Here is a 20,327-nt window from a genome sequence, read left to right as displayed (position 1 = left end):
CTGCAAGAAGGTGTGGATGTCTGACTATAGTTTGTAAAAAGCGGGTAAGACAAGGTGCGAATGCCCGACAATGTAAGGCAAGGCAAGACAAGGCAAGTATATTTGTATAGCACAATTCAACAACAAGGTGATTCAAAGTGCTTCACAGAGACATTAAAACAGAAGAAATAAAAAGCATGATTTAAAATTTAAACAAAAGAAGGAAATAAGAACAATAGATAAAATCAGAAAAAATTATATATATGAAAGATAAAATCAATAGTTAAAACATGATTCCGTTTTGAAACTCAAGCTTATTCAAATGCAGCTGAAAATAGATCTGTCTTCAACCTGGACTTAAATACACTGAGTGTTTCAGCTGATCTGAGGCTTTCTGGGACTTTGTTCCAGACATGTGGAGCATAGAAGCTGAATGCAGCTTCTCCATGTCTGGTTTTGACTCTGGGAACTGATAAAATACCGGATCCAGATGACCTGAGGGGTCTGGAAGGTTCATAGTGCGTCAGGAGGTCACTGATGTATTTTGGTCCTTGACCATTCAGAGCTTTATAGACCAGCATCAGAACTTTAAAGTCTATCCTCTGATGGACAGGCAGCCAGTGTAAAGACTTGAGAGCTGGACTGTGATGTGCTCCACTTTTTTGGTCTTAGTGAGGACTCGAGCAGCTGAGTTCTGGATGAGCTGCAGTTGTCTAACTGACTTTTTAGGCAGACCTGTAAAGATGCTATTACAATAATCAAGCCTACTAAAGATGAATGCATGGACTAGTTTTTCCAGGTCCTGCTGAGACATCAGATCTTTTAGCCTTGATATATTCTTAAGGTGATAGTAGGCTGACTTTGTTAATGCCTTAATGTGTTTGTCCAAATTTAGGTCTGAGTCCATCACTACACCCAGATTTCTGGCCTGGTTGGTCGTTTTTAGATTTATAGATTGAAGCTCTGTGGTGACTTTCAATCGTTTATCTTTGGCTCCAAAGACAATTACCTCAGTTTTGTTTTTGTTTAGCTGGAGGAAGTTGTGGCACATCCAGTCATTAATCTCCTCAATGCATTTTCCAAGGGCCTGTACAGGCCCTCTGTCTCCTGGTGACATTGTTATATACATCTGTGTGTCATCTGCATAGCTATGGTAGTTTATTTGGTTGTTTTTTATAATCTGTGCCAGTGGGAGCATGTAGATGTTAAACAGAAGAGGTCCCAGGATGGAACCTTGGGGAACTTGTGATTCTTGTCTGCTCAGATGTAAAGTTACCTATTGACACAAAGTACTTCCTGTTCTCTAAGTATGTTTTGAACCAGTTTAGTACAGTTCCGGAAAGACCAGCCCAGTTCTCCAGTTGTTTGAGTAATATATTGTGGTCAACTGTATCAAAGGCAGCACTGAGATCCAGTAAAACTAAGACTGACATTTTTCCACTGTCTGTATTCAGACATATGTCATTAAACACTTTGGTCAGAGCAGTCTCAGTGCTGTGGTGCTGTCTAAAGCCTGACTGGAAGGTATCATAGCAGTTATTTTGTGTTAAAAAGTAATTAAGCTGTTGAAAAACCGCTTTTTCAATGATCTTACTTAAAAATGGGAGATTTGAGATGGGCCTGTAGTTGTTCATTTGCGTCTTATCAAGATTGTCCTTTTTCAGCAGAGGTTTAATTACAGCTGTTTTTAGTGGCTCTGGAAACACACCTGACGTTAAGGACAGGTTCACAATCAGTAACAGGTCTGACTCCAAAGTCTTTGAGACCCCTTTGAAAAAACCTGTTGGTAGGATGTCTAAACAGCAAGAGGAGGACTTCAGGTGACGTAAGATGTCCTCCAGGTCTTTACTGTTAATGGGTTGAAATAGTGTCATGGTGTTTAAACCGGTTTTCGGTGGACACAGTACATATGCTGAACCTGCTGCTGATGTACCAACTGCTTGTCTAATATTTTGGACTTTGTCTATGAAGAATTTGGCAAAGTCATTGCAGGCCATGGTGGAATGGAGTTCATTTGCCACTGACACAGGAGGGTTTGTTAGCCTGTCAACTGTAGCAAATAAGGCCCGAGCATTATGACTGGTTTTGGTGATGATGTCAGGGAAGTAGGATTTCCTTGCATTCCTCAGTTGTAAATTATAAGAGTGAAGTTTCTCTTTATAGATGTCATAATGAACCTGGAGATTTGTTTTTCTCCATCTGCGCTCAGCTTTCCGACACTCTCTTTTCCCATTTTTCACCAGTGTGGAATTTCGCCATGGAGACTTCTTCCTTCCAGAGATAACCTTCACCTTAATGGGAGCAATAGTATCCATAACATTTAACATTTTAGTATTAAAGCTACTGACGAGCTCACTGACTGAACCCCCGGACAGGGCAGGTGTTAAGGAGAAAACCTGGTTAAAGATCTTACTACTGTTTTCAGTTTTGAGATCACTGCTGTTGAGACATTTGTGTGCACTGAAATCGTACTCTCAAAGAAAACACAGGAATGGTCAGACAGGCCCACATCAGACACAGTAATCTTTGAAATGCTTAGACCCTTGGAGATCACTAAGTCTAGAGTGTGCCCCCTATTGTGCGTGGGCTCTGTTATATGCTGAGTCAGCCCAAAGTTGTCCAGAGTGTTACTCAGGTCTTTAGTCCCTCTGTCCTGAGGATTGTCCATATGGATGTTAAAATCACCAACAATAATTATACAGTCAAAATCAACACAGATCATAGACAGCAGTTCACTGAGGTCTTCAGAAAAATCTGAACAGTATTTAGGGGGCCTGTAAATATTCAGAAACAGGACACTGGGTGAGGCCTTCACCTGTATAGCCATATATTCAAAGGACTGAAAACTTCCAGGAGATAACTGCTTACATTGAAAGGATTCATTGAATAAGACTGCGACCCCTCCTCCTGTCCTGCTCACTCTGGCCTCGCTGATAAAACTGTAACCAGGAGGGGTTGACTCAATAAGAACAGCAGCACTGTTATTTTGTTCCAACCAAGTTTCAGTTAAAAACATAAAATCCAGGGGGTGCTCAGTGATAAAATCATCAATTAAGAATGTTTTCCCAGCTAAAGACCTAACATTTAATAAAGCCAACTTAAGTGTTTTAGAGGTATTATTTGCCCCCTCGTGTTTGGGTGCAGTCTGTGGCACACAAGGTATGTTTACTTTATTTAAAGATCTTTTTGAGTGCAACTCTCTGTGTTTTGACTGGGTCACATTTCTCCTTCTGTCACCTAAAAGTACAGAAATTTTAAGATCTTCTAATAAACAGGGTCCCAGCTTGTCCTGGGAAAAGTCACGACTGTCAGAATTCACACAGCCTGGACCCCTCACACATCACACATCAGACTGCGGAGACAGTACATGGTGGCAGCGTGAAGGGACAGAAGGGGGTGGGGCTGGGCTCCGTCGCTTCGGCTGCTCTAGTAGGGGCGGGGCTCGGCGGGGAACCTTTGGCCGCTTTGGTGGGGGGTTTATGGGGGATAAAAAGGGATTGGGCTGGGGGGTAGATCTAAGCCCAGCATTGACCCGTTCCATCATCTCCTCAGTGAATTTCATGTGAGGGGAGGAGGAGGGAGAAAGGGAGGGTGAGGAGCACAATGACCTGTCAGGGGTTTGGGGGGCTGGGGAAGGTCCTGGTCCTGGTCCCTGGTCCTGGTCATTAGTGCTGTTGAGAGGGTTTGGGGCAAATAAAGACCTCTCTTCTTGCCTCTGATGTCTCTCCTTTCCAAAGTTCCTCTTGGGTGGGGGCAGATGGAGTTCCTCCTCAAGGTTTCTGCTGGGATTTGTTTGTTCCTCTCTATGAGATAACTCCTTGTTTATCTCAGCCTTGGCCCCGAGCACAGATGGATGACGTAGGAAATAAAATATGTTGGAGGTGAACAGTTTCACCCCTGACTTGTTAAAATTAAATCCATTTGCCATGTATGATCAAAAGAGGGAGCGGAGGTGTTCGGCTGCAAGGTCTGAATGTCCAACCATAATTTCTAAAAACCGGGTAAGAAAAGGCTCGAAAGCCCGACTTTACACCATCAAAAGCGGGAGCGGAGGTGTTCAGCTGCAAGAAGGTGTGAATGTTCGACTAAAGTTTGTAAAAATCTGGTAAGACGAGGTGCGAATGCCCGACAATGTATGATCAAAAGCGGGAGCGGAGGTGTTCAGCTGCAAGAAGGTCTGAATGTCCATCAATAATTGCTAGAAAACATGAAAGTAAAAATTTCGAAAATCAAACCGCACATGATCATAAGTGGGAGAGGAGGTGTTCAGCTGCAAGAAGGTGTGAATATCCACCCATAATTCCTGAAAAAAGGGGAAAAAAATGGTGCGAATGCCCAACCATACATCATCAAAAGCAGCTGTAGATGTGTTCGGCTACAAGAAGGTGTGAACGTCCAACCAAAGTTTGTAAAAAGCAGTTAAGAAAAGGTTCGAATATCCAACCAAACATAATCAAAAGCGGGAGCAGAACTGTTCGACTGCAAGTAGGTGTGGATGTCAGATCATAATTTGCAAAAAGCTGATGAGAAAGGGTGAGAATGCCCAACTATACACCATCAAATGCGGGAGCGGAGTTTTTCGTCTGTGAGTAGGTGTGAATCTCCGACCATAATTGCTGAAAAATGTGTTAGAAAAGGTAAGAATGCCGGTCCATACATCATCAAAAGCGAGAGAAGTGGTGTTCTGCTGAAAGTAGGTGTGAATGTCCAGCCATAATTACTCTCAAACGGGTAAGAAAAGGTAGTATTGCCAGACCATACATGATCAAAACAGGGAGCGGAGGTGGTTCAGCTGCAAGAAGGTGTGAATGTCCGACTAAAGTTCAAATATATTAACAAAAGCGAGAGGAGAAGTCTTCGGATGAGAGTGTTTGAGAATTTCCAACCATAATCTATAAAATGCGGTGAAAAAAAGGTGTTATAGAACACTAAAAGGTGGAGCGGAAGTGTTCGGCTGCAAGAAGCTGTGAATGTCCGACTATATTTGGTGAAAAGCAGGTGAAGCAAGGTCTGAATGCCCAACCTTACATCATCAAAAGTGAGATCAGAGGTGTTTGGCTGCAAGAAGGCCATAGTTTGCCAAAAGCGGGTAAGGTACGAATGACCGACTAAATATCAACAAAAGTGGGGGCGGAGGTATTCGGATGCAAGTGGCTGTGAATATCCCACCATACAAGTATGGTGGAGAGGAAGCTGTGAATTATTGACCATAGTTTGCAAAAAGCGGGTGAGAAAAGGTGCGAATGTCCAACCATACATGATCAAAACAGGGAGCGGAGGTGTTTGGCTGCGACAAGGTGTGAATGTCCACCCATAATTAATGAAAGGCGGGCAAGAAGTAGGTTCGAATGCCCAACCACACATCATCAAAAGCAGGAGTGGATGTGTTCGGCTACAAGAAGGTTTGAATGTCCGAGCATAGTTTGTAAAAAGCGGGTAAGAAAAGGTTAGAATGCCCGACCATACACCATCAAAAGAGGGAGCGGAGGTGTTCCGCTGTAAGAAGGTGTGAATGTCCGACCAGAGTTGGTAAAAAGCGGGTAAGACAAGGTTAAAAAACCAGACTCTACACAATCAATAGCGGGAGCGGATGTGTTCGGCTACAAGAAGGTGTGACAGTCCGACCATGGTTTGTAAAAAGCGGGTAAGAAAAGGTGCGAATGCCCGACAATGTATGATCAAAAGCGGAAGCGGAGGTGTTCGGCTGCAAGAAGGTGTGAACGTCCGACCAAAGTTTGTAAAAAGCAGTTAAGAAAAGGTTCGAATATCCAACCAAACAAAATCAAAAGCGGGAGCAGAGCTGTTCGACTGCAAGTAGGTGTAAATGTCCAGCCATAATTACTCACAAACGGGTAAGAAAAGGTAGAATTGCCAGACCAAACATGATCAAAATAGGGAGCGGAGGTGGTTCAGCTGCAACGTGTGAATGTCTGACTATAGTTTGTGAAAAGCGGGTAAGACAAGGTGCGAATGCCCGACAATGTATGATCAAAAGAGGGAACGGAGGTGTTCGGCTGCAAGGTCTGAATGTCCAACCATAATTTCTAAAAACCGGGTAAGAAAAGGCTCGAAAGCCCGTCTATACACCATCAAAAGCGGGAGCGGAGGTGTTCAGCTGCAAGAAGGTGTGAATGTCCATCAATAATTGCTAGAAAACATGAATGTAAAAATTTCGAAAATCAAACCGCACATGATAATAAGTGGGAGAGGAGGTGTTCAGCTGCAAGAAGGTGTGAATGTCCACCCATAATTACTGAAAAATGGGTAAAAAAAAATGTGCGAATGCCCATCCATACATCATCAAAAGCAGCTGTGGATGAGCAAACCAAAGTTTGTAAAAAGCAGTTAAAAAAGGTTCGAATATCCAACCAAACATAATCAAAAGCGGGAGCAGAACTGTTCGACTGCAAATAGGTGTGAATGTCAGATCATAATTTGCAAAAAGCTGATGAGAAAGGGTGAGAATGCCCGACTATACACCATCAAATGCGGGAGCGGAGTTGTTCGGCTGTGAGTAGGTGTGAATCTCCGACCATAATTGCTGAAAAATGTGTTAGAAAAGGTAAGAATGCCGGTCCATACATCATCAAAAGCGAGAGAGGTGGTGTTCTGCTGAAAGTAGGTGTGAATGTCCAGCCATAATTACTCACAAACGGGTAAGAAAAGGTAGTATTGCAAGACCATACATGATCAAAACAGGGAGCGGAGGTGGTTCAGCTGCAAGAAGGTGTGAATGTCCGACTAAAGTTCAAATATATTAACAAAAGCGGGAGGAGAGGTCTTCGGATGAGAGTGGTTGAAAATTTCCAACCATAATCTATAAAATGCGGTGAAAAAAAGTTGTTATAGAACACTAAAAGGTGGAGCGGAAGTGTGAAGAAGGTGTGAATGTCCGACTATATTTGGTGAAAAGCAGGTGAAGCAAGGTCTGAATGCTCAACCTTACATCATCAAAAGCGAGATCAGAGGTGTTTGGCTGCAAGAAGGCCATAGTTTGCCAAAAGCGGGTAAGGTGCAAATGACCAACTCAATATCAACAAAAGTGGGGGCGGAGGTCTTCGGATGCAAGTGGGTGTGAATATCCCACCATACAAGTATGGTGGAGAGGAAGCTATGAATTGCTGAACATTGTTTGCAAAAAGCGGGTGAGAAAAGGTGCGAATGTCCAACCATACATGATCAAAACAGGGAGCGGACGTGTTTGGCTGCGACAAGGTTTTAATGTCCACCCATAATTAATGAATAGCGGGCAACAAGTAGGTTCCAATGCCCAACCATACACCATCAAAAGCGGGAGCGGAGGTGTTCAGCTGCAAGAAGGTGTGAATGTCCATCAATAATTGCTAGAAAACATGAATGTAAAAATTTCGAAAATCAAACCGCACATGATAAGTGGGAGAGGAGGTGTTCAGCTGCAAGAAGGTGTGAATGTCCACCCATAATTACTGAAAAATGGGTAAAAAAAATGTGCGAATGCCCATCCATACATCATCAAAAGCAGCTGTGGATGAGCAAACCAAAGTTTGTAAAAAGCAGTTAAAAAAGGTTCGAATATCCAACCAAACATAATCAAAAGCGGGAGCAGAACTGTTCGACTGCAAATAGGTGTGAATGTCAGATCATAATTTGCAAAAAGCTGATGAGAAAGGGTGAGAATGCCCGACTATACACCATCAAATGCGGGAGCGGAGTTGTTCGGCTGTGAGTAGGTGTGAATCTCCGACCATAATTGCTGAAAAATGTGTTAGAAAAGGTAAGAATGCCGGTCCATACATCATCAAAAGCGAGAGAGGTGGTGTTCTGCTGAAAGTAGGTGTGAATGTCCAGCCATAATTACTCACAAACGGGTAAGAAAAGGTAGTATTGCAAGACCATACATGATCAAAACAGGGAGCGGAGGTGGTTCAGCTGCAAGAAGGTGTGAATGTCCGACTAAAGTTCAAATATATTAACAAAAGCGGGAGGAGAGGTCTTCGGATGAGAGTGGTTGAAAATTTCCAACCATAATCTATAAAATGCGGTGAAAAAAAGGTGTTATAGAACACTAAAAGGTGGAGCGGAAGTGTGAAGAAGGTGTGAATGTCCGAATATATTTGGTGAAAAGCAGGTGAAGCAAGGTCTGAATGCTCAACCTTACATCATCAAAAGCGAGATCAGAGGTGTTTGGCTGCAAGAAGGCCATAGTTTGCCAAAAGCGGGTAAGGTGCAAATGACCAACTCAATATCAACAAAAGTGGGGGCGGAGGTCTTCGGATGCAAGTGGGTGTGAATATCCCACCATACAAGTATGGTGGAGAGGAAGCTATGAATTGCTGAACATTGTTTGCAAAAAGCGGGTGAGAAAAGGTGCGAATGTCCAACCATACATGATCAAAACAGGGAGCGGACGTGTTTGGCTGCGACAAGGTTTTAATGTCCACCCATAATTAATGAATAGCGGGCAACAAGTAGGTTCCAATGCCCAACCATACATCATCAAAAGCAGGAGTGGATGTGTTCGGCTACAAGAAGGTTTGAATGTCCGAGCATAGTTTGTAAAAAGCGGGTAAGAAAAGCTTCGAATGCCCGAACATACACCATCAAAAGACAGAGCGGACGTGTTCCGCTGTAAGTAGGTGTGAATGCCCGACCATAGTTGGTAAAAAGAAGGTAGAAAAGGTTCAAATATCCGACTGTACACAATCAATAGCGGGAACGGATGTGTTCGGCTACAAGAAGGTGTGAAAGTATCACCATGGTTTGTAAAAAGCGGGTAAGAAAAGGTGCGAATGCCCGACAATGTATGATCAAAAGAGGGAGCGGAGGTTTTCGGCTGGTATTTATAAATGTCTAGATAGATTTGAACAAAAAACAACGTAGTATTTTGCAGTAAAAGAAAGAAAGGTTCAGAAATCCGAGAAAAAGCTTTTCATGAGTTCTGCATGATTTGGGATTTTGCTTATAAAATGCATTCCTTCAATCAAACTATGGTAAAACGGCTTTTACCTTCATATTTATCAATGTCTAGATCGACTTCAACAAAGAATAACATTAGATTTTGCAGTAGAAGAAAGAGAGACACTGAAGGATCAGGAATCCGAGAATAAGCTTATTTTCATACGTTCTGCATGATTTGGGATTTTGCTATAAAATGAATTCCTTCACTCAAACTATGTTAAAACTGCTTTTACCTTCATATTTATCAATGTCTAGATCGACTTCAACAAAGAACAACATTGTATATTGCAGTAGAAGAAAGAGCAACACTGAAGGAACAGGAATCCGAGAATAAGCTTATTTTTATACGTTCTGCATGATTTGGGATGTTGCTATAAAATGAATTCCTTCACTCAAACCAAGTGAAAACTTCTTTGTCCTTCATATTTATCAATGTCTAGATCGACTTCAACAAAGAACAACATTGTATATTGCAGTAGAAGAAAGAAGAGACACTGAAGGATCAGGAATCCGAGAATAAGCTTCTTTTCATGAGTTCTGCATGATTTGGGATTTTGCTTATAAAATGCATTCCTTCAATCAAACTATGGTAAAACGGCTTTTACCTTCATATTTATCAATGTCTAGATCGACTTCAACAAAGAACAACATTAGATTTTGCAGTAGAAGAAAGAGAGACACTGAAGGATCAGGAATCCGAGAATAAGCTTCTTTTCATGAGTTCTGCATGATTTGGGATTTTGCTATAAAATGAATTCCTTCACTCAAACTATGTTAGAACTGCTTTTAACTTCATATTTATCTATATCTAGATCGACTTCAACAAAGAACAACATTGGATTTTGCAGTAGAAGAAAGAGCAACACTGAAGGATCAAGAATCCGAGAATAAGCTTACTTTCATACGTTCTGCATGATTTGGGATTTTATGTATAAAATGAATTCCTTCACTCAAACCAAGTGAAAACTTCTTTGTCCTTCATATTTATCAATGTCTAGATCGACTTCAACAAAGAACAACATTGTATATTGCAGTAGAAGAAAGAGAGACACTGAAGGATCAGGAATCCGAGAATAAGCTTCTTTTCATACGTTCTGCATGATTTGGGATTTTGCTATAAAATGAATTCCTTCACTCAAACTATGTTAAAACTGCTTTTAACTTCATATTTATCAATGTCTAGATCGACTTCAACAAAGAACAACATTGTATATTGCAGTAGAAGAAAGAGCAACACTGAAGGCACAGGAATCCGAGAATAAGCTTATTTTCATACGTTCTGCATGATTTCGGATTTTCCTATAAAATGAATTGCTTTGCTCAAACCAAGTTAAAATTGCTTTGTCTTCATATTTATCAATGTCAAAGCAGTTTTAACATAGTTTGAGTGAAGGAATTCATTTTAAAACAAAATCTCAAAACATGCACAACACATGAAAAGCTTATTCTCGGATTCCTGATCCTTCAGTGTTGCTATTTGTTATATTGCAAAGTACAACGTGTTTTCTTTGTTTTGTTTAAATCTATCTCGACATTGATAAATATGGAAGGACAAAGCAGGTTTAACTTGGTTTGAGCAAAGCAATTCATTTTGTAGCAAAATCCGAAATCGTGAAGAACTCATGAAAGCAAGCTTATACTCGGATTCCTGAAACTTTTAGATCTTAGATTTGCTCTTTCTTTTACTGCAAAGTACGTTGGGTTTTTTTTTTGTTTAAATCTTTCTAGACAAAGTAAATATGAAGGACAAATCAGTTTTAACATAGTTTGAGTGAAGGAATGCATTTTATAAGCAAAATCCCAAATCATGCAAAACTAACGAAAAGCTTTTTCTCGCTTTTCACTGCTTTTTACAAACTGGTCGGACGTTCACACCTTCTTGCAGCCGAACAATTCCGCTTCCACTTTTGATGGTGTATATTCGGGCATTCAAACCTTTTCTTACCCGCTTTTTACAAACCATGGTCGGACTTTCACACCTTCTTGCAGCCGAACACCACCTCTCCCGCTTTTGATGATGTATGGTCCAGCATTCTTACCTTTTCTAACACATTTTTCAGCAATTATGGTCGGACATTCACACCTACTCACAGCCAAACACTTCCGCTCCCGCATTTGATGGTGTTTAGTCAGGCATTCTCACCCTTTCTCATCAACTTTTTGCATATGATCTGATATTCACACCTACTTGCAGTCGAACACCACCACTTCCGCTTTTGATGGTATATATTTGGGCATTCGAACCTTTTGTTACCCGCTTTTTACATACCATGGGTGGACTTTCACACCTTCTTGTAGCCGAACAACTCTGCTCCCGCTATTGATTGTGTACAGTCGGGTATTTTAACCTTTTCTTACCCGCTTTTTACAAACTATGGTCGGACATTCACACCTTCTTACAGCGGAACACGTCCGCTCCCTCTTTTGATGGTGTATGTTCGGGCATTCGAACCTTTTCTTACCCGCTTTTTACAAACCATGGTCGGACTTTCACACTTTCTTGTAGCCGAACACCTCCGCTCCCTCTTTTGATCATACATTGTCGGGCATTCGCACCTTGTCTTACCCGCTTTTTACAAACTATAGTCAGACATTCACACGTTGCAGCTGAACCACCTCCGCTCCCTGTTTTGATCATGTATGGAGTGGCAATACTACCTTTTCTTACCCATTTGTGAGTAATTATGTCTGGACATTCACACCTACTTGCAGTCTAACAGCTCTGCTCCCGCTTTTGATTTTGTTTGGTTGGATATTTGACGCTTTTCTTAACTGCTTTTTACAAACTTTGGTCGGACGTTCACACCTTCTTGCAACCGAACACCTCCGCTTCCGCTTTTGATGGTATATATTCGGGAATTCGAACCTTTTCTTACCCGCTTTTTACAAAACATGGTCGGACTTTCACACCTTCTTGTAGCCGAACAACTCCACTCACGCTATTGATTGTGTACAGTCGGGTAGTTTAACCTTTTCTTACCCGCTTTTTACCAACTATGGTTGGACATTCACACCGTCTTACAGCGGAACACCTCCGCTTCCGCTTTTGATGGTGTATAGTCGGGCATTCGAACCTTTTCTTACCCGCTTTTTACAAACTATGGTCGGACATTCAATCCTTCTTGTAGCCGAAAAGCTCCGCTCCCTCTTTTGATCATACATTGTCGGGCATTTGCACCTTCTCTTACCCGCTTTTTACAAACCATGGTCGGACTGTCACACCTTCTTGTAGCTGAACACATCCGCTCCTGCTTTTGATGATGTGTGGTTGGGCATTCGAACCTACTTCTTGCCCGCTTTTCATTAATTATGGGTGGACATTCACACCTTGTCGCAGCCAAACACGTCCGCTCCCTGTTTTGATCATGTATGGCTGGACATTCGCACCTTTTCTCAACCGCTTTTTGCAAACTATGGTCAGCAATTCACAGCTTCCTCTCCACCATACTTGTATGGTGGAAGATTCACACCCACTTGCATCCGAAGACCTCCGCCCCCACTTTTGTTGATATTTAGTCGGTCATTCGCACCTTACCCGCTTTTGGCAAACTATGGCCTTCTTGCAGCCAAACACCACTGATCTCGTTTTTGATGATGTAAGGTTGGACAATCAGACCTTGCTTCACCTGCTTTTCACCAAATATAGTCGGACATTCACATCTTCTTGCAGCCGAATACTTCCGCTCCACCTTTTAGTTTTCTATCACACCTTTTTTTCACCGCATTTTATAGATTATGGTTGGAAATTCTCAACCATTGTCATCCGAAGACCTCTCCTCCCGCTTTTGTTAATATATTTGAACTTTAGTCGGACATTGTTCGGAGGTTCACGTCTTCTTACAGCGGAACACCTCCGCTCCCTCTTTTGATGGTGTATGTTCGGGTATTCGAACCTTTTCTTACCCGCCTTTTAAAAACCATGGTCGGACATTCAAACCTTCTTGTAGCCGAACACATCCACTCCTGCTTTTGATGGTGTATGGTTGGCTATTCGTGCCTTTTCTTAACCATTTTTCAGTAATTATTGGTGGACATTCAGACCTTCTTGCAGCTGAACACCTCCGCTCCCGCTTTTGATGGTGTATAGTCGGGCTTTCGAGCCTTTTCTTCCCCCGTTTTTACTAATTATGGTTGGACATTCAGACCTTGCAGCCGAAAACCTCCGCTCCCTCTTTTTATCATACAATGTCGGGCATTCGCACCTTTTCGCTTTTGATGATGTATGGTCCGGCATTCTTACCTTTTCTAACACATTTTCAGCAATTATGGTCGGATATTCACACCTACTCACAGCCGAATACTTCCGCTCCCGCATTTGACGTTCACGTCTTCTTGAAGCCGAACACCTCCGCTTCCGCTTTTGATGGTGTATATTCGGGCATACGAACCTTTTCTTACCCGCTTTTTACCAACCATGGTTGGACATTCAAACCTTCTTGTAGCCGAACACCTCCGCTCCCTCTTTTGATGATGTATATTTGGGCATTCGCACATTTTCTTACCCGCCTTTTAAAAACTATGGTCGGACATTCAAACCTACTTGCAGTCGAACAGCTCTGCTCCCGCTTTTGATTATGTTTGATTGGATATTCGAACCTTTTCTTAACTGCTTTTTACAAACTTTGTTCGGAGGTTCACGTCATCTTGAAGCCGAACACCTCCGCATCCGCTTTTGATGGTGTACAGTCGGGCATTTTAACCTTTTCTTACCCGCTTTTTACCAACTATGGTCGGACATTCACACCTTCTTACAGCGGAACACCTCCGCTCCCTCTTTTGATGTTGTATGATCGGGCATTCGAACCTTTTCTTACCCGCCTTTTAAAAACTATGGTCGGACATTCAAACCTTCTTGTAGCCGAACACATCCACTCCTGCTTTTGATGATGTATGGTTGGGCATTCGCGCCTTTTCTTAACCATTATTCAGTAATTATTGGTGGACATTCAGACCTTCTTGCAGCTGAACACCTCCGCTCCCGCTTTTGATGGTGTATAGTCGGGCTTTCGAGCCTTTTCTTCCCGGTTTTTACAAATTATGGTTGGACATTCAGACCTTCTTGCAACCTAACAGCTCTTTTGATCATACATTGTCGGGCATTCGCACCTTGTCTCACCCGCTTTTTACAAACTTTAGTCGGACATTCAGACCTTCTTGCAGCTGAACCACCTCCGCTCCCTGTTTTGATCATGTATGGTCTGGCAATACTACCTTTTCTTACCCGTTTGTGAGTAATTTTGGCTGGACATTCACACCTACTCACAGCCGAACAACTCCGCTACCGCATTTGATGGTGTATAGTCGGGCATTCTCACCCTTCCTCATCAGCTTTTTGCAAATTATGATCTGACATTCACACCTACTTGCAGTCGAACAGCTCTGCTCCCGCTTTTGATTATGTTTGGTTGGATATTCGAACCTTTTCTTAACTGCTTTTTACTTACTTTGGTCGGACGTTCACACCTTCTTGCAGCCGAACACCTCCGCTTCCGCTTTTGATAGTATATATTCGGGCATTCGAACCTTTTCTTACCCGCTTTTTACAAACCATGGGTGGACTTTCACACCTTCTTGTACCCGAACAACCCTGCTCCCGCTATTGGTGGTGTACAGTCGGGTATTTTAACCTTTTCTTACACGCTTTTTACAAACTATGGTCGGACATTCACACCTTCTTACAGCGGAACACGTCTGCTCCACCTTTTAGTGTTCTATCACACCTTTTTTTCACCGCATTTTATGGATTATGGTTGGAAATTCTCAACCACTCTCATCCGAAGACCTCTCCTCCCGCTTTTGTGAATATATTTGAACTTTAGTCGGACATTCACACCTTCTTGCAGCTGAACCACCTCCGCTCCCTGTTTTGATCATGTATGGTCTGGCAATACTACCTTTTCTTACCCATTTGTGAGTAATTATGGCTGGACATTCACACCTACTTTAAGCAGAACACCACCTCTCTCGCTTTTGATGATGTATGGACCGGCATTCTTACCTTTTCTAACACATTTTTCAGCAATTATGGTCGGAGATTCACACCTACTAACAGACGAACAACTCCGCTCCCGCATTTGATGGTGTATAGTCGGGCATTCTCACCCTTTCTCATCAGCTTTTTGCAAATTATGATCTGACATTCACACTTACTTGCAGTCGAACAGTTCTGCTCCCGCTTTTGATTATGTTTGGTTGGATATTCGAAACTTTTCTTAACTGCTTTTTACAAACTTTGGTTGGACGTTCAAACCTTCTTGTAGCCGAACACATCCACAGCTGCTTTTGATGATGTATGGTTGGGTATTCGCACCTTTTTTTTACCCATTTTTCAGTAATTATGGGTGGACATTCACACCTTGTTGCAGCCGAACACCTCCTCTCATGTGCGGTTTGATTTTCAAAATTTTTACTTTAATTTTTTCTAGCAATTATTGATGGACATTCAGACCTTCTTGCAGCTGAACAACTCCGCTCCCTCTTTTGATCATAAATTGTCGGGCATTCGCACCTTTTCTTACCCGCTTTTTACAAAACTTGGTCGGACTTTCACACCTTTTAGTAGCCGAACAACTCCGCTCCCGCTATTGATTGTGTACAGTCGGGTATTTTAACCTTTTCTTACCCGCTTTTTACCAACTATGGTCGGACATTCATAACTTCTTACAACGGAACACCTCCGCTCCTTATTTTGATGATGTATGGTTGGGCATTCAAACCTACTTGTTGCCCGCTTTTCATTAATTATGGGTGGACATTCACACCTTGTCGCAGCCAAACACCTCCGCTCCCTGTTTTGATGGTGTATAATGGTGGACATTCGCACCTTTTCTCACCCGCTTTTTACTATGGTCGGCCATTCACAGCTTCCTCTCCACCATACTTGTATGGTGGGATATTCACACCCACTTGCATCCGAAGACCTCCACCCCCACTTTTGTTGATATTTAGTCGGTCATTCGCACCTTTTGGCAAACTATGGCCTTCTTGCAGCCAAACACCTGATCTCGCTTTTGATGATGTAAGGTTGGGCATTCAGACCTTGCTTCACCTACTTTTCACCAAATATAGTCGGACATTCACACCTTCTTGCAGCCGAACACTTCCGCTCCACTTTTGAGTGTTCTATGTAGCATTCACACCTTTTTCTTCACCGCATTTTATAGGTTATGGTTGGAAATTCTTACCCACTCTCATCCGAAGACCTCTCCTCCCGCTTTTGTTAATGTATAGTCGGGCATGAGAACCTTTTCTTACCCGCTTTTTACAAATTAAGGTTGGACATTCACACCTACTTGCAGCCGAATACTGATACTGATCCTCCCGTAATAAAATGGTCGGATCTTATCAAACACACTTTGTTTCTTGTGACAATCAAGTCAGCGAAACAGCGTATACACGTCAAGACACTGAATCAAGTTTGCCACAAGAACTCATAAGTTTGGCAGTATTGCTCTGCCGTCAGCAATCATACACCCATTTTATTTTCGTGAGACATGTGCAGGCACCTGTTCATCTACTGTTCTATCACTATGAATTAGTTTATCTATTATCAATAAGGATACTTCTACAACTACTATCAAAGTATGTCCGGACTTCTTATGTTGTCAGTTGCTATATATGAATAAGTGGGTAGCTACTGACAAGCATTAAGCATGTCACACAGCCCAAACATATAACATTTCAGGACACACCACACAGTTAACAACCACAGTGAAGCGTGTCAAAGCCCAAACATGTAACATTCAACAGGACACTTACACAACACATTCAAATCAAACAGTCAGACAACATACAAGAACATATACCCCAGCCGGCATTGCTCCCTGCCTATTTTCCTACAGCTCACTATGTGTGCGCACACCTTTATTCACAAACTCTTCAACTTATACTCTTTTACCGAAGCTGCTACAGCTCGATTGGCCGAATACCCTTAGATCCTATTTCGGTGAATTTGACATCTGCCTTACATGTAACAGATTAGCGGTTTAGCAGTTTTAATTTAGTTTGAGTGAAGGAATTCATTTTATAGCAAAATCCCAAATCGTGAAGAACTCATGAAAGTAAGCTTATTCTCGGATTCATGAAACTTTAGATTTGCTCTGTCTTTTACTGCAAAGTACAACGTTGTTTTTTTTGTTTAAATCTTTCTAGACATGGTAAATATGAAGGACAAAGCAGTTTTAACATAGTTTGAGTGAAGGAATTCATTTTATAGATAAAATCCCAAGAGTCTGCTGAGAAACAAGAATGAATGCGAAGTAGACTTTAACACGGCTCTAGGAGCGAGCCGAGTGTGGGCTAACCGGGAGAATTGCTTGAAAGAAACGCGACACCGAATGAGCGGTCAGAACAAAGCCTCAATACGGTTTTCCCGTGGTGTTTTTGTTGCTGCCTTGTCTTTTGCACAGAGTAAAAGACAAGGCAGCCATCGAATAGGGCCCGATTGTTCCTACTTGGTCAGCCGAGGAGCAAGGGGGGGAGCAAGCGTCTCAACCAAGCAAAGCTCACCATGGGGAAGGTGGCTATGCCAACTAGCCTGATGCCCTGCTCCCGCAGTGACGGATAATCGTACTCTGGTTTCTTTTCATAACGTACAAGTCTTTCGCCTTTTACTAAAGACTTCCGTGGAAAGCAGCACTAATGAGTTGTTTCTATTTTTGGCAGGCTTTACCTTTGCGGGTGAAGCCCTTTCCGTCTGTGCAAAAGAAATCTTGTTACTGTGCAGAGTGACTTCTCTGAGTAGAGTCGCCTTACTTGTTGCGACTGTGCCGATGTTTGAAGCTGGAGTGCAACGTTGTTGCTTGAATGGTGCTTGCTGGAGCGTGCGGGAGTGCAAAGTTATACCATTTAAAAGGGCTGAAGAGTGCTCAGTGCAGCGGGTGGGCGGAGGTGCAAAGTGACACTCTGGCCACCTCTGGCCATAAAAAGAACACCGCTACAAGTGCGCATTGTGCCAGGAAGGGCCCTCGGACGTGAACCAGTGGACAGTTATCGCTTCTCGGCCTTTTGGCTAAGATCAAGTGTAGTACCTGTTCTTATCAGTTTAATATCTGATATGGCCTTTGTACGAGGACTACATATTAAATGGATTTTTAGCAATAGGAGTTGAAAAAGGAGCTTGCTCCGTTCACTCCAAGCATCGACCCGGTACTGCAGTGCCGCTGGGAACGGTGCGCTCTTCTCTGCTCTTGTGAAAAAGCAAACAGTGGTGCAGGATGGAAGTTTCAGGGAGCCCAAGATGAAACTTTCTTTTAGTCTGCTGAGAAAAGAGAGTGAATGCGAAGTAGACTTTAACACAGCTCTGGGGGTGAGCCGAGTGCGGGCTAACCGGGAGAATTGCTTGAAAGAAACGCGACACTGAATGAGCGGTCAGAACAAAGCCTCAATACGGTTTTCCCGTGGTGTTTTTGTTGCTGCCTTGTCTTTTGCACAGAGTAAAAGACAAGGCAGCCATCGAATAGGGCCCGATTGTTCCTACTTGGTCAGCCGAGGAGCAAGGGGGGGAGCAAGCGTCTCAACCAAGCAAAGCTCACCATGGGGAAGGTGGCTATGCCAACTAGCCTGATGCCCTGCTCCCGCAGTGACGGATAATCGTACTCTGGTTTCTCTTCATAACGTACAAGTCTTTCGCCTTTTACTAAAGACTTCCGTGGAAAGCAGCACTAATGAGTTGTTTCTATTTTTGGCAGGCATTACCTTTGCGGGTGAAGCCCTTTCCGTCTGTGCAAAAGAAATCTTGTTACTGTGCAGAGTGACTTCTCTGAGTAGAGTCGCCTTACTTGTTGCAACTGTGCCGATGTTTGAAGCTGGAGTGCAACGTTGTTGCTTGGATGGTGCTTGCTGGAGCGTGCGGGAGTGCAAAGTTATACCATTTAAAAGGGCTGAAGAGTGCTCAGTGCAGCGGGTGGGCGGAGGTGCAAAGTGACACTCTGGCCACCTATGGCCATAAAAAGAACACCGCTACAAGTGCGCATTGTGCCAGGAAGGGCCCTCGGACGTGAACCAGTGGACAGTTATCGCTTCTCGGCCTTTTGGCTAAGATCAAGTGTAGTACCTGTTCTTATCAGTTTAATATCTGATATGGCCTTTGTACGAGGACTACATATTAAATGGATTTTTAGCAATAGGAGTTGAAAAAGGAGCTTGCTCCGTTCACTCCAAGCATCGACCCGGTACTGCAGTGCCGCTGGGAACGGTGCGCTCTTCTCTGCTCTTGTGAAAAAGCAAACAGTGGTGCAGGATGGAAGTTTCAGGGAGCCCAAGATGAAACTTTCTTTTAGTCTGCTGAGAAAAGAGAGTGAATGCGAAGTAGACTTTAACACAGCTCTGGGGGCGAGCCGAGTGCGGGCTAACCGGGAGAATTACTTGAAAGAAACGCGACACTGAATGAGCGGTCAGAACAAAGCCTCAATACGGTGTTCCCGTGGTGTTTGTGGCTGCCTTGTCTTTTGCACAGAGTAAAAGACAAGGCAGCCATCGAATAGGGCCCGATTTTTCCTACTTGGTCAGCCGAGGAGCAAGGAGGGGGAGCAAGCGTCTCAACCAAGCAAAGCTCACCATGGGGAAGGTGGCTATGCCAACTAGCCTGATGCCCTGCTCCCGCAGTGACGGATAATCGTACTCTGGTTTCTCTTCATAACGTACAAGTCTTTCGCCTTTTACTAAAGACTTCCGTGGAAAGCAGCACTAATGAGTTGTTTCTATTTTTGGCAGGCTTTACCTTTGCGGGTGAAGCCCTTTCCGTCTGTGCAAAAGAAATCTTGTTACTGTGCAGAGTGACTTCTCTGAGTAGAGTCGCCTTACTTGTTGCGACTGTGCCGATGTTGCTTGAATGGTGCTTGCTCCACGTGCGGGAGTGCAAAGTTATACCATTTAAAAGGGCTGAAGAGTGCTCAGTGCAGCGGGTGGGCGGAGGTGCAAAGTGACACTCTGGCCACCTCTGGCCATAAAAAGAACACCGCTACAAGTGCGCATTGTGCCAGGAAGGGCCCTCGGACGTGAACCAGTGGACAGTTATCGCTTCTCGGCCTTTTGGCTAAGATCAAGTGTAGTACCTGTTCTTATCAGTTTAATATCTGATATGGCCTTTGTACGAGGACTACATATTAAATGGATTTTTAGCAATAGGAGTTGAAAAAGGAGCTTGCTCCGTTCACTCCAAGCATCGACCCAGTACTGCAGTGCCGCTGGGAACGGTGCGCTCTTCTCTGCTCTTGTGAAAAAGCAAACAGTGGTGCAGGATGGAAGTTTCAGGGAGCCCAAGATGAAACTTTCTTTTAGTCTGCTGAGAAAAGAGAGTGAATGCGAAGTAGACTTTAACACAGCTCTGGGGGCGAGCCGAGTGCGGGCTAACCGGGAGAATTGCTTGAAAGAAACGCGACACTGAATGAGCGGTCAGAACAAAGCCTCAA

At 43.2% G+C, this 20,327-nt stretch overlaps 6 non-coding genes across 6 annotated transcripts; all 6 read left to right on the top strand.

Annotated features, from left to right (window-relative positions):
• Positions 1-17,484: 17,484 nt before the first annotated feature.
• LOC140308082 (U5 spliceosomal RNA) lies at positions 17,485-17,598 on the top strand. The gene has a single exon (XR_011916060.1). It is a non-coding gene; the product is annotated as a U5 spliceosomal RNA (small nuclear RNA).
• Positions 17,599-17,906: 308 nt separating this feature from the next.
• LOC140307887 (U2 spliceosomal RNA) lies at positions 17,907-18,097 on the top strand. The gene has a single exon (XR_011915911.1). It is a non-coding gene; the product is annotated as a U2 spliceosomal RNA (small nuclear RNA).
• Positions 18,098-18,509: 412 nt separating this feature from the next.
• LOC140308364 (U5 spliceosomal RNA) lies at positions 18,510-18,625 on the top strand. The gene has a single exon (XR_011916318.1). It is a non-coding gene; the product is annotated as a U5 spliceosomal RNA (small nuclear RNA).
• Positions 18,626-18,931: 306 nt separating this feature from the next.
• On the top strand, positions 18,932-19,122 carry LOC140307886 (U2 spliceosomal RNA). The gene has a single exon (XR_011915910.1). It is a non-coding gene; the product is annotated as a U2 spliceosomal RNA (small nuclear RNA).
• Positions 19,123-19,533: 411 nt separating this feature from the next.
• LOC140308108 (U5 spliceosomal RNA) lies at positions 19,534-19,647 on the top strand. Its single transcript, XR_011916084.1, has one exon. It is a non-coding gene; the product is annotated as a U5 spliceosomal RNA (small nuclear RNA).
• Positions 19,648-19,931: 284 nt separating this feature from the next.
• Positions 19,932-20,122, top strand: LOC140307944 (U2 spliceosomal RNA). Its single transcript, XR_011915963.1, has one exon. It is a non-coding gene; the product is annotated as a U2 spliceosomal RNA (small nuclear RNA).
• Positions 20,123-20,327: the final 205 nt, after the last annotated feature.

Source organism: Leuresthes tenuis, unplaced genomic scaffold (genome assembly GCF_036924035.1).
Source record: "Leuresthes tenuis unplaced genomic scaffold, fLeuTen1.0.hap1 SCAF_5, whole genome shotgun sequence".
Taxonomy (NCBI): Eukaryota; Metazoa; Chordata; class Actinopteri; order Atheriniformes; family Atherinopsidae; genus Leuresthes; species Leuresthes tenuis.
The sequence above is the reverse complement of the archived record's forward strand: the minus strand, read 5'-3'. Positions and strand labels throughout refer to the sequence as shown.